Raw genomic sequence first — 12999 nt, forward strand, 5'->3', positions numbered from 1 at the left:
TGTTAACCCTGCGACAAGCTGGTCCCTGTCCAGGGTGTACCCGCCTTTTGCCAAAACAAAACCATAGCAATGTAGTGTATTCTATCCAATTCAGTGAAGAAAGTTGTAAAGAGTGGAGACTAAACAGTAACTTCACAAGATGAGAATGGAGATCTAACCTACTGGTTGTATATAATAGTGTTTTGAAACCTTGGAATAGGAGATGCCCAGGGCATTCTGATGCTACTCAGGTACTCAGTGACGAGGGAGCAAATATCAGATTACAATTCAATGTAGGTAGCCCATTACAGGGCTGTTAGTATACAAAGAAGAGCAGTCTCAAGTGAAACCAAAAACTCCCTTTATCAGGAGGTCCCGCCCAATGGGCAGGGCTTACACAGAGAAGGACATAAAACCTGAGTTCCCAGATTCGATTGGCAGATAGAGAACTCAATTCTTTCTACAATGGAACACTCCTGGATGAAGGGATTACGCTGACTTACTGAACAGTGTAGTACAAGAAAACCTTCTGAATATAAAATCACACGGAAATTACTGTTATAACTTTGCAAAATTCCATTAAACCTCCTGAGCGGTGGGCCAGGAGCTGTTTTTGTGCAGTAAGAAAGCTCTCCACCATATCTACGTTTATCAGGGAATCTAAATATGTTTATGTCACCATTTGTATTACTTGCACATTTTTTGTGTGTTTGTCATTGTGGCAGTAGGCCCTCATAACCCCTGACAGCCTATGGCCTGTGACCTGGGCCTTTAAAAGAAGGCTTCCTCACCTGTGCTGGCCCTTCTCGCCTCTGACGTCACCCTCCACCTGGGAGCAATGCAAGCGGCACGAGGACCGGAGCATTCGTTCTGATCGCCCCAAAAAACACCCCAAAGTTTAGGCTTAAAGCCAGCGATCACACCAGCGTGTTAACCAGGTTGGTTTGCGCATCGTGCGCTCACCAAACCCTGCTCAAACCTTGTATGACTCGTGCCGCACGCTCCCCAGGTTTAACGCCCCGGTAAGCTGCCTCTCTTCCATAGATTTATATTGTAATCAAACACGCTCTAATTTAGCACCGTTTGTAGTGCGTGACGTTACGTGCAGGCTTTGTGCGCCGGGATTCCTCCCAGCCGCGGCGCGCATAGTGCACAGATTTGAGCACCGGTATGTATCTCTTTTCCTCTCTCCCTCGCTTGTTGCGCACGGTTCTGGACATCCATCTGAGAGTTAATTTCCCAAAATATTGTACATTATAGGATTGGTAACCCCGCGGGTCTCTCCTCCGACCCCGAACCCATAACTTCCCTCCAAGTGCCCTTGGTGGGTTTGGGCACGTTCGCACCGGCCCCATTCTACCTTGACAGACTGTAACGTATCAACGTTTGGAGTTTTCGAGTGTCGGCTCTGGCCCCCAGCTGGACTGTGGGACTGTACCGGGTCCCAGGCCTGCTGCTAAGGACCAGCGCCACCTCCTGGTAGGGTAATTGGGCTAAGTGCCTTAAGGGACAATCTGGGCTGCTGTCTTATTTTACTTTTGTTATTTCGGTGAATTGTTTAAATGTGTCTACTGTTTTAGAGGTGTGAATGAGAGTAGTAGTAGTTTTATTATTAAAAATACAAATGTTTTATTTATTCTGTCTTTAGATTTAATAAATTGTGAACTGTTTTCCTATATCTGAGTCTCCTGGTCCACTCAATCAAAGAATTTGCGCTTGCCTTACCTGTGTATGTGTCCCTGGCACCAATCCAGTCAATACAGTCAATAATACAGTCAATAATTATTCATTTAACCCATAAATTGGAATTCATGTGGAAGACATCCACCTAAACATCATATCCCTATCGTAGCCACGACATCATGTGTTTTGTCAGAGCTTTTTTTGAGGCGCAAACAGCGGACACTTTTTTGGCGTATTATAAATCATCAGATTTGTTGAAAACCACATATTTATGAGTTTTAGATTTTCCTGAAACATAAACAATCTATATTAACCTGCGTTTTATATTCAAGGAGAGAGCCGTGCAGATGAGGGGAAATCCCTCTGTCTCGTCTGACACATGACAAGCACACAGAGCACAGCGCTGTAGTGATGCGCAGGTTGTGTTTTGACCCGCAGGTCAGGTTGGTCTGGGACATGAAATTCTCATTTAATTGCGGGTCAGGTTGGGAAGACTATCTCGAGGACATACGCTCCAAACACCGGGGAAAGTGCCACATGGTTGCACCCAAGAATTCCGTTCACACATCTCTGACTGTAAACTCTCCACGCTGGGTGACCATCACTGACGGCTCAGAGGCCTGGCACTGGGACTAAAGCGGGTCATTGCCGCAGTCTTGGGGTGTGTGCTTCGGGATCCTCCGCTCTCGTGGCTCTGCTGCTACCTGCCCTCGTTTATGCATCATAAGTTGAGTTTATAAGCAGAGATGTGTGCACGGACTGTGGAGCATTCTGTGCTCAGCGCCTCCAGGTTTTGGACCTGGTTTAGTCTCAGTTTAGTCAGGGCAACACGGTGATGAAAGCAAGCTCTTTGCGTTGCATGAAACAAATAAATGTGAATTAAATAAAGACACACAGGTGGTGCTTTCGAATGCCGCAGTTATCAGTCATTGATTTGTTATTACCATATATGGACTGGCACCATCCCACTCCAGCCTCTTTACGCCAGCGTTAAGGTCGGGAAGGTAGCAAAAAGGCTCCCGTTAAAGGTTGAATGGACGATTTTTTTTGCCCAAATCTGAGTCTTATTTCCTCGTGGCGTGGACTGCCAATTAGTCCTGCCACGTATCAATCATAAAACGCACCTACCGCTCACCTGCAGCCGCGTGTGGCTCGTCCCCACGTTTCCGCGGGCCTAAGCGCATGGATCTATCATAATATAGTTCCCTCAGTGTACGGGGCAAAATGAAGACGGAGAAAAACTGTTCGAGCTGACTCAGAAGAAGACGGAAATCTATGGGAGACGAGAGATGCGATGCGATCCGTCGTGCTAATAAACAAACGCACGTGTGTGTTGTATCAGTCCACACGGGGGAGTGCGCATGCGCCTGAGTTCTCAAATCGCCGAAAAATCGTCCATTGCGCCATTAACACTAACGGCAGTCTTTCTTTAAATTATGAAATAGTATCTATAACCTTAGAACATTAGGATTTAATAAAGTAAAAAAACATTTTTAGGCAAAGATGTGTATGTTTTAGGAATTAAACTATGGAATGATCTCAGTGATGAACTTAAATTACTTTAATTTACTTAAATAAAACGATTTATAAGAAAGGGTAGAATTCTGATACCGATGGAATTCTGAAATTGTCTGAATTGTTAAGTTTGCTGTTATTTAGTATTTATTAATACATGTTTTACTAAGGACAACCAAATAAATGAAAAAATTCAAATTTTTCCTATTCACACCTACTGCATTTGCATGACGTTCCTTTGCTACCATCCAATAACACATCTGGCACGCCCACCTGTGCTTCACCCATGACCGAAGATACTCTCAGTGTGGGCCTGGTGTATAAAGTGTCCGCTTGTGTGTGAATGTAAGAATGTTTGCACAATTGCGTAAGGAAATCTTTCTGAATATAAACAGCCGTGTGGTGACATAAGATTACAGCTTAGTATTTTGTAAAACACAATGAAAGAAATGTTCACCATCTTCTCACACTCACTTTTACTCGACGATATGAAGACAATTTGCAGACGCTGTGATCAGACTTTGGTATACTATTGGTTCATGGCTGTTTTGTTTGCCTGAAAAGTTGACGAGATAAAAGTGTGAATTCTGGAGTGACGACAAAACCGATCATAGAGAGAAAAATATAGTCTACTTATATGTTGAAGTATATGTCCTCCCTGATGGAATCCTTTGTTTTCTCTAACAAAAGCAGAGAGATGCTTTCGACCCAGCTTAGTACAAAGGGAAAACTGCATGTCTATAAATGATATAAGACATCAAAACGCAAGACTGAAAACTTACAGAAAGATTTGATCTTATTACTAATGCATCACAGACAATTTTTCATCTTCCATTCAATTTTAAATTAAATGAATGGAGAGGAGATGTTTAATTTAAGGTTGCAGCAGCAGCTTGTCTTCAGCCTGGAGTGAGACGTAAAGATTTGAGCTGTGCACCTAAATTACGACAGGGTGATGGTTTCAAAATGTTGCACCATCCGGCAATCTCAGTGCACCCTTTCGAGTTTTTCTGTATGAGGCACATGCTAATTTTCTCAAGGGTTTAAAACATGAGAAGCTTGCGAGGATAAAATGTTCTAGAGAAACATTAGGGACGTAGGTTGCAGAGAGTGGGTGGCAGTCGACGTGGATCTCTGCATTTTGTTAAGGCGACCGTGTTCTATGCAGTTCAGACGGTTGAGCATGTGTGTTATTCTAACCCTATCTATTACCTTATTCTTATCTCAATATATATCTCAATAATACTATACAAAGCCATTTTTTACCATGTTATAACATTGTTCCCTTAACAGAAACATACCTGCAGTCGTATTTGCTTCATTTGTGCCCTTATTAATCTTGTCCATGAGCCTCAGAAATAACTCAGTTTCAATTTCCTCACAGAAATACCCCTGCGCAAGTCCGTAAATCATTCCCGACCTTGTTCCAAGCATTTCTGTTGTCAAAAGTATTTGATTACGACTGCGTGCTTAGATTAGCATGTCATCACCGGTCACGTTGTTTGAATGGCTAGTTTTTTCAAATCAATGGTTCAGCATCTTATGTGTGGTTTAGACGCTTACAAACTATCCAAGTGAAGGTATTCAAAAGCATTTTTAAGTCATGGTTTTAAAAATCTAGGTGTTTGCAAATTGTGACATTTCAAATTTCAATCTTGATTCCATTTCTATTCTCAGCCCTACCACCAGAGCATGTACCGTTAAGAAAGACTTACAGTTCTCGTGTATATAAATGTTCATAGACGCCATGCCTTGTAACCCATTTGACTCCAGTGTCCATAAAGTTTAACCCGGAGGTCATGCAGATTATACAGTGCAAACTCGGCCTAATGCATGAGTATACACTGTTCCATTAGACAGACAGACAGGCTATGGCCGCTCATCATCCCAAAAGCATAATTATAGGAGGACAGGTTAGGTGTCAAGAGTCCTGCCCCCCGTGCTGTGTGTCCAAAGTATAAATCTGAGTATATAGATAGGGGAAAAGGAGCACTTTACCTTTGAATTGCTATAAAATCTTGCACGAGTCAATGATGTAAAGATGTGTTCAATCGATGAGGGAATGATGAAACCTCACGGAAAGAGGAGCATAACATCCTCAAATGTATAGCCAATTTTGTTGCTGCTTTGTTTTGCCCGGTACTTGTTGTTGTGTTGCTGCTATAAAAATCAATGTTAAATGTGAATTACGAATTGATTTTGTGCAGGTGAAACAAGTGCTGACAACTGAAAGCAAGAGTTGTTACTCACAATACAAATTTGCGCTATTCCAGGTACAGTATGTCAATGTTCTGCTTGATTCCATAGGGATGTTACTGCTTTGCCTGGAAAGTTCCACAGTACTGCATTAAACCGAACTATCTTGCATGTATTCAATTACAGATGCATTTTTACGGCAAGCTGGCGGCAAGCAAGTTACATAGTCTGTACTGGTAGTATACATTGCTACCTGTACTACTACTTATACCTTTTTAAAATATGCCACCAAGGTTGACAGTGGTGTTGACGTTCAAGTGTCACCTTCAGACCAGGAGGTTATTGGTTGTGACCAAAGCTAAAACAATTAAAACTCATTGCCTCTGTCATTGGAATCTGGCATTAAAAAAAAAGCAAACTCAAACTGCAACTACTGAATCACTTTTTAAAATGTATTTTACAACCCAGATTTCAATTCAATTAAGATTTGTTTTTACTGCTAATTCTTTATCCTGTGCATAATAATGGTGGATTAGCATCTCTTGAGTAAAAAGGTTTATTGTGTACGTATTTCCAATGCTTATGTTTTCTCTGTTATGTATACTCTTCCATTTGTGTAACACATTAATTATCACTCAAAAGAAGGTTTTCATTAGCTCTGCCACATAAATATTGTACAGCGCTGGAAGAGCAAATCAGTGACATGTCCATCCAGTAATTGTATTCTGAAAGTAAATATGATTTTTATTATTCAAACGTCCTATTCCATTAACCTATAAACATGTTATTTTTGCCATTGCTTAAATGGTCAGTGTGTAGTATACACTGTTACTATGTTACTTTTCTGTTGGACAGTAAAATGTCATTGCTTTGGAATGTTCTACAGTGTGACATTAAAGAGAAGCTATATAGCTCCTGCACCATGTGACTAAAATAATTTGTAGAAGACACTATTACTGCAATAACTGCTATAGAAACTCCAATAATGAGTGACAACAAACCTGAAATTGAGCTATTGGAGTTTATCTTTGTCAATAAACGAAACTTTAAATTAAAATACATGTTAAAACTAATCAAATTAAGCATTAGCAACGCTTACCTGGTCCGAGTGTGATTTTAAAGACTTTAAATCCTGTAGATTGTGTCCTAAATTGGCAAAATCTGGACATTCACTTTCCCCCTTCTAATATCATTAAAAAGTTTCTCAGGAGATGTTTGTGAGAAATACACTTAAAATCCTCTACATATTATGTTTACTGATAATGCTGATTCAAATTATACAACTAATGTGGCGCTGTTGTACATGACAGAGGCTAATTTATTCATGTCAATGTAATAAAGACCCAAAAAGGATTGGTTTAACTTTCGTTTGTGATTTTATTGTACCATCAAAAATGTAAACTGTGTTTTTGAAAAGCATTTCTGATCATTTCTCTTTAAACTACTCTCTTGCTTAATTAATTAATGATTATCAGAATAAACCAAAATTAGTTCAAAAATACATTTGTTGCTCAGTTAATGTGAGGCTTGGCTCACTTCTAGTCTGTTTAATTGTAGAAATCCACTTCTCTCTTCAATCTAGAGATTTTGATATCCAGTAAAAGGCTCCACAATCTTCCACACATAACTATTACTAGGCTTTCTTATATTTTGAATTGTTTTGTTTTTACTTTATATTCGGCCCGATTATAATGTGAAAAATGTTTTAAGGATAAAACCAAAAATTCAGCTACATTTTTCTAGTTTGACAATTTTGGTGACATTTTTGTGTCATCAGCTTTTTAAATTAGCCAAATCTTCACAAATTGACACTTGACTGATGAAAAAATATGATGAATCTTTACCACAGATGCGATCCCACCAAACAATGTAATAATTAGAAAAACATGAAAATGCACTTTAAACAGCATTAGAACTAAATCAGGTCCAAACCAATTTAAATTAAACATAAAATAATAGCATCTCAAATATTTGCTTTAGATTTACATTAAAAAATCAACTGAAAAATGTATGATATATTTCAAATGGGTCAACATTTTACCATTTGACTACTTGTACTACTACTACTACTAATACTAGTACTAGTTAGTTCATCTACCTCTACATGTATCAATGATTAAAAACACATTTCCACGTTTTCCCATATTTTTATTGTAAATATTGTATTACCTTCCACTATTTGTTAATGAAAATGTCTTCTCATTATGGCTTGATGCTGACCTTAACACTCAACACACAGAATTTCACTTGCTTTTGTTTGTTTGAGGCATATCACTTATGAATGAGTGGTGTGTTCTGAGATTTAGAAATCATGATTTTTTGATTCGTTCTTTGCCGTCGCGGTGGCTTTTCCATTGGAGGAGGTTTTGTCTCAGTCGTTGTTGCGGTTTGTTGTTGCGTCATCTCAGTGCTGAATATTTGAAGCTGGTGCAGTTTTGGTTTTGAGCGCTTGAAACAGTTGGAAAAAAAAGCGTTTCTATAGGAGAGCCAAAAAGACAAAGACAGAGACAAAAACATATGATATTTTATATGTGTATTATAGAAGTAATCATTTAAAGGACACATATTATACAACATTTAGTTTTCTGAGCTTTTAACCTTGTTCTAACATTGTCCCCTCATCAAGCATAATACTTGAAGTAGCATTTAGCTTCTTTCAGTGTAATGAATCCTGGTTAGAAAGTCTTCTTCCCTCCTGACCATTACTGTTCTCGATCTGTGACATGGCTCCGAGAATCTTCTTTGCTGTTTTTAAGTCCATAAATCGGTGCATTTCTGATGTCACAATAATCACGATTATTGTAGCTGCTTGCTTCCATCAGAATTAGCAAACAGTGTTGATTAGTATAATTTCCTCTGCAGCCAGTTGATAGAGCCGAAGCTCAGTTACTCTGGCATCTCCCAAGGCTGTGGCAAAGTTCTATTATTTTATACTATTTTTTTCAAAAATATATATGTATTTTTTTCTTAGTTCTAAAACATGAAATGCCAAAGTCATGGTACTCAATAGCAAGCCTAAAGCCCAATAACCATACATATAATGCATAATATCTATGTACATCTATTTTATTTATTTAGTGTTTTTCATCCCCACACACTATCTTTGAAGGTAGTCCATATATATGAAGTAAAAAGTAATAATTGTATGTATAGTAAATATACATTTTAAGTTCAATGAACCAAATATTGCATAGATTCTGCAGAATGCAAAATGACCATGACGGGAATTGTTGGTGTAATTTATAACTGTCGATCAATTCATGGATTTAAGCATGTTCGCTCATTCAAGTACGAATAGGTAGTTTTGATTTGTTAATTGCTATAGCAACAGGCCCAATCGTTCATCACCTCCATTCTAACCCTTGGATTGTCTATATTCATACATCTATATTCAAACTGTTGAGTCCATACAATTATTATTAAAATAATCCAAATGATCAGCAAGAAAAACATTTTTCAGAAATGCATTGAAAACATCTCAACCTTGAAAAGCATAAATTCCCCTTTTATTCGCTTGTACTGAGTGTCTGATGGATCGTGCCGTCTATGGGATTTTGACAACTATTACAAATTTGAACCAACCAACTTGAAAGAAACGTGTTCAATTTTCCATTTTAATCAATACAGGTGCAGGTTGGCTTTCCAGTTGGTGGACCAAACACAAACAAAGCAACCGTTTGAATGGAATAAGCGAGATTTGACCACTTTGGTACATCTTCTCTGACTTTAATTTCATTGTGTTTTGCTGGCTTAAATATTATTTATTTTTGAGGCAGCCTCAATCGAAATGCTTAAGTAGAAAAAGCGTAAAGAAAAAAAGTTAGTCCACAAGAAAAATGTAAGAGCTTTTTCAAATGCGTAAATAAAATCAGTGGGTTTTATTAGAGCTATCCTTATCCTATCTGGACTTATGTGTGGGGTTGTTGGACCAGTGGAAGGAGAGAAAAGAGAGGAGGTGGAGAAAAACAGGATAAAGCAGGATAAGAGGGAGGTGAGTGTAAAATGAAGTAGGTTGAAGGTTGGGGTAAGGCTTATCTTGGTGATGCATGCCTGAACCTCCGCTGGGCCCCTTCACTCCAGGATGAAAGCAGACACGGGCCAATGGCAGTGCAGGGGTCACTCATCTAGTTTATCCCTGTACCGTTTAGAAATTCTGTTTCTCTCAGTCCATGATGCTTTACACTCAAAATGAAATGTTGACTGTTAATAAATATATCATGTTTGTGTTTTTTTATGATCCAAAGGAAACGTTTATGCTTATCTATTTAAAGGTGCACCATCTGTAACCTTGGAGTGTTCCAATAACAACATGTCAATCCAACAGAAATGTGTTAAAACATGTATTCATATTAGTTGAGGTTTAAATATGAGACAAATGTGAAATGTTTGCAAGATGAATCACAAATGTGCAGAAATGTCTCCTGATCCAGTTTCCAACATACCATTTGTTATTTTCAATTATCTTTTTATAACTTTTTTTTTTTTTTATTACCACAAGCAATATACTCAATATTCAAACTTTACATAGCTTCAAAACAACATTCAAGATGGATTGCCCACCTCTAGTAAACATAAAATTCATAAAAAAAATACGTAATACTCTATGGTAGTGTTTCCCAAGCAGGGGTATGCAAGCACTTACCTAGGGGTACTTGGAATGAATAAAATCTTATCTTGAGGTGGGCAATTTATTGGAAAATGTATAATATTGCAATGGTTGTTTTAGATATGCAAAATTACAATATCCAGTATGTTGGCAAAACCATTAAAAATGACCTTAAAAGAGACAGAAACTTTTATGGTCCATTCATATTTTGAATATTATACCATACTTGAATGTGAACGTCAATCAAGACATTTACAGACACTTTTTGTACATTTCTGATCAATTTTTTTTTTCCATTTCGCACTCTCATATGGAGTAAATTTTTACATCCAACGCTTCTCTTTGGTAGTTTTGGAAATGTATCACTAAAACAAGAACATGTAGTATAACATAATTATTAAAGGAACATTGGTACACGATATAGGGGGTGCATGAGACACGATTTGAGTACTAAAGACAGAATGGTTGTGAACTATGCTCTAATGTAACTATAATGGTTAGAAGTGCAGCTCTTCACTTTGATCCTGAAAATAAAGGTAGCACTTTACAGTGCATCACGGTAATCAGCCATGTAAGTAAAAAGCTTTGGATGTAATGCCCCATCTTTGTAAAATTCATCTAACAAACATTATAATACAGTTTTTGATGGGACCAAAAAACTAAGGCTCATTTGTCATATTGAAATTGCCTCGGTTCCTCTCTATCAAATCCTATCTTTTGGTTTTTACTCAGTGAAAATTTGTTGTGTATTCCAAATTAAACTTCACTGTTGCATAGAATAGATTTCCATAATTATTGGAGGTGATAGCTTGTAGTTGTTATCCCAGCTGGACGTGTTTCATTATTTTGTAGCCCTCATTTTTCTGCTCCTCTCTAACATAACATATTTACAGACGCTTTTCTTGCCGTCCAGCTCCGAGCCACGGCAGTTTTGGACAGATGGGGAGAGTGTAAACAGACAATTAACATTTGTTCGGCAGAAGCTTGAAGGAAGAGGTTATTTTTTTCTTTTACGCATGCTTATTTTAAATAATATAATGTCAATGTTAGAGGTCAATGATCATCTGACCTTTGGCCATGTGTCTTGGACACTCGGGTGAAGAAACAGGCAGAGCTGTCAACCAATCACCACCTGGTGGTGAGTTGGATCCGTTGTTGGAGGAGGAAGCCGGACAGACTTGGCAGACCCAAGCGTATTGTGAAAGTCTGTTAGGAACGTCTTGCAGAGCCCTCTGTCAGGAGGGTCTTCAACTTACACCTCCGGGAGAGCTTCTGGGACATTGAGTCCGAGTGGACCATGTTCTTGGCCTCCATTGTCAATGAGTTTGCTCAGAAGTGATCACAAGGTCTAGGGTGCCTGTCGCAGCGGTAACGCCTGGATACCGGAAGTAAAGAATGCCGTCAGGCTGAAGAAGGAGGCCTATCGGGCCCAGTTGGCTTGTGGGACTCCTGATGTAGTTGACAGGTATTGGCAGGCCGGTTTTCAGCTGAGTATGAAGCAGCTCGGATGAGAATCAGCACCCCAGGGACCTGGTCCTGGATAAGCGGAAGAAGACGAATGGATGGAAGGATAACATTGTAGAACCTTCCATGTATCACTTGGTGTTTTGGTTTTTCAAACAATCACAAGTACAGGGATCGTGGCAAGGTGAAAACTGACATTTTCAGAGAAAAATAATACAAGATTATTCAAACATGCAGGGATCAATCAAAATAAAGATTTGAGTAAAGTAATGATGAGGAAACATTGTTGTAACAAAAGTTCTTGTCCCCTTTAAATAGATACAACTTTATTGAAACTGATCCTTAATTAGCCTTAATAAAACATGAACAAAGACTTAATTCATAATGAACAAATCTATTAAGTAGGCTTAGTACAGTTCTACAACATTCTTGTTTGTTTGTTTATTCTGAATTAAGTCTTTGTTTATGCTATATTGAGGCTATTAATATAAAGCATTACCTAATTATTTGCTTTGAATCAACAAAATAGATAAACTGGTAAGAGGCAAATTACCATATTTATTTGGTGTCAACACTAGACTTTTGTGAGCGTTGTATATATATATATGTACCAGTATGTACCAGTGGCTCAGTGAATTTGTTTTGTTCTTAGTATGGAGGAAAGAGTTAGTGTTGTTAAAATACATTGCAGTAAATCCCCTTGTGGTAACTTTATATATATATATATATATATATATATATATATATATATATATATATATATATATATATATATATATATATATATATATATATATATATATATATATATAATTGCGCTCTTCTGCTCCTCTCCATAACTCTCATAACCTCCCAATCAATACCATTATATGTTTCTGTGGACAATACTCACACTTTCATTTGCATTAAAAATAACTGTAATGTTTTGAGTTATACTTTGTCATTGCTTATGCCCTGATGGAGATCTGAGTAAAACCCCCCTTGACCTTGACAGAGGAGGACCTACAATTTGAAGTCTGAAGTTGCGACCTCTCCAGGTTAATGTGCCGGAGGCTGCTGCCGTGACATCTCGGCTGGGTTAGAAGACCCAAGTTCAAGTAGCTAAGAACTCAATAATTTAAAGCATTTCCACTTTTAGCCACGGAAATTTCTCTGCTTTCCGAATGTATGAATCAGAGTGGTCAAAGACAATTATATAACTATTCTAATCAGCAAATCCTGCATTTATTTAGCTTTTTTAAATTTATTTTTAAAGCCGTTAGACTTGCCACAAAGTAGGTGACAATGTCTTAACCGTATATGTGTTGGCAAGGGGAATGCTAACCTTCTCTTCTTTCATACAACACTTATTTAGCATTTTCATATATAAACAAGAGCATTTGTGTAAACGAAGCACATATTATGCAAAAACATAAGTAATTACTGTTATGTGTCAAAAAGAAGTCTAGTTTACTTTTCTTGCAAAAAAGTTTAGATTTTTAAACATTCTTACTGCATGAACAATATGTCTATATGTCTTCCTGTTTTTCTATTTATTACTTTATATGGGGTGATAG

General features: G+C 37.9%; 1 non-coding gene across 1 annotated transcript; it reads right to left on the reverse strand.

Moving 5' to 3' along the window:
* Window positions 1–12693: 12693 nt before the first annotated feature.
* On the reverse strand, window positions 12694–12789 carry LOC140365663 (U6atac minor spliceosomal RNA). Its single transcript, XR_011927848.1, has one exon. It is a non-coding gene; the product is annotated as a U6atac minor spliceosomal RNA (small nuclear RNA).
* Between the last annotated feature and the right edge of the window lie 210 nt (window positions 12790–12999).

This window comes from Eucyclogobius newberryi, unplaced genomic scaffold, assembly GCF_026437365.1.
Source record: "Eucyclogobius newberryi isolate DKJ021-1_F unplaced genomic scaffold, fEucNew1.0.hap1 SCAF_1, whole genome shotgun sequence".
NCBI lineage: Eukaryota > Metazoa > Chordata > Actinopteri > Gobiiformes > Gobiidae > Eucyclogobius > Eucyclogobius newberryi.